This window comes from Atta colombica, unplaced genomic scaffold, assembly GCF_001594045.1.
Source record: "Atta colombica isolate Treedump-2 unplaced genomic scaffold, Acol1.0 scaffold12, whole genome shotgun sequence".
NCBI classification, from domain to species: Eukaryota; Metazoa; Arthropoda; class Insecta; order Hymenoptera; family Formicidae; genus Atta; species Atta colombica.
In genome coordinates this window covers 31453-33255 of record NW_017259206.1, presented here as the reverse complement: position 1 = coordinate 33255, position 1803 = coordinate 31453, and the positions used below count along the sequence as shown (strand labels likewise).

At 25.2% G+C, this 1803-nt stretch overlaps 1 protein-coding gene across 1 annotated transcript in view; it reads right to left on the bottom strand.

Annotated features, from left to right (window-relative positions):
- Positions 1 to 1803, bottom strand: part of LOC108694359 — a 38920-nt gene that overhangs the window by 36052 nt on the left and 1065 nt on the right. The gene's annotated exons all lie outside the window — the stretch shown is intronic.

Sequence of the window (1803 nt, the reverse complement as noted above, 5' to 3'; positions counted from 1 at the left end):
ATATATATATATACATATATATTTATATAAAATATCTGTTTATATGTGCTTTGCATATAAAGTATTATAGTCTTCTTGTTTCTTAACGTTGCATTTTGAAATGCCATTGAAGCAAGATTCATTTTTCATTGCAATTTTGTAGCAAATATTTGGATAACATTAAAATTCCGAATTCATACTTTATAATATTTATATATTGCAATATAACATGTATTTTTATTTTAAATGAATAAGAGATTTTAAAACACAGATTGATATCACTAATATACAATAAAATCTTTCTTCAAAAAAAAATTAGTGTTGCGAAAGTTTAAAGAACAATTTTGTCGATTAAATTTTATTAATAACACATGTTTGATGTTTAAAATAAATATCTTTATAAATTTTACCGCAAGTACGATTGAGTGGCGAGTATGTTAACATGTTTTGTTTACGAATGATGTTATATCGAATTCATAAAACATATATAATATGACGAACACACGCATGCAACTAGATTACTTTTAATACTCATATCGATATGCAGCAGTATATCTGCGCATACTAGGACGTAATTTAAATGCATTAATCCTTTGAGTGGTAAACTATGATGTATCGTCATATCATGCGTATGCTTGGAGGGTCAACATCGATTTATCGTTATTGCTATAACATTCGAGAGATAAACAAGATAGATACTTGAATTTTAAACGAGATTTTGTTAAACTCTCATTAAACGCAAATAATTATTAACTCTTACAGGTCACAGGCACATAATTATTCATAATCGTTAATAAAATATTAATTGAAAGTATATAGAATTTTCGAAAAAAGTAATGAATTAATAATTTTGAAATGACTGATAAAAGTAAAAGTAGCGTAGTAAGTGATGATTAATAATGTACACCTGAATTTACATGATTTAATAATTCATTTATACTATTTTAGCTCAACTTCAAGCCATTTTTAGAGAAAAAAATATAGTTGTATACTAAAAATGTAGATGAATAATGTATTAATAATATCGAAATATATCTCTATGAAATATATTTCTTACACTTTTAATTATATCAACGGCTATATAACTGCATAAATAGAAATTATCTGTATGAAGTTACAAAATAAAGAATATAAACCTGTTTCATCCAAACATAGATTACATTTACATAGACACCTTTAGGCTGTATTCCAAATTTACTGCCAGCGTTGAAAATGCTATAGTTTATGTTACGTATATAAATTTTCACTATAAATTTTCAGTACAGGCAATCAATTTTGGAATATAGCCTTAATCTAGTTTAATAACGTTCATAGTTATCAAAATGGCCAATCATATCTATTCCTCTAAAGAACGGAATGATTGTGATTGGCTAGTTTCTAACTATGTTATTAAACTATGTTATAAACTCGATTAAGGTTATCTGTGTAAACGTAGTCATACATATGTGAATAAAAACTCGTAAAATTCTTTAAAAGAAATAAAAGTCATTCTCTATAAATATAAAATAACCCAAACGCTGTACATGACAGATAAAAAACTTATGAATTTTATACATGTATACAAGATGTCCAATAAAGACTGTAACGATTAAGGATTTTGATAGCATTTTGAAACGAAAATTTTAATATTAAAATATCGAGGCTATAATAATTTTTAAAAATAAGCATTTAAATTAAAGTTACCAAGAACTGTATCGCATGAAATTCGCGCACTTAGATTAATTACGATTGAATTTTCTGTTGTATCATATTTGAACACGCAAACTTTAAGCAGTATGATTTGATAACTTTCAATTATAATTAAAAAATTGCATTGATATTTTG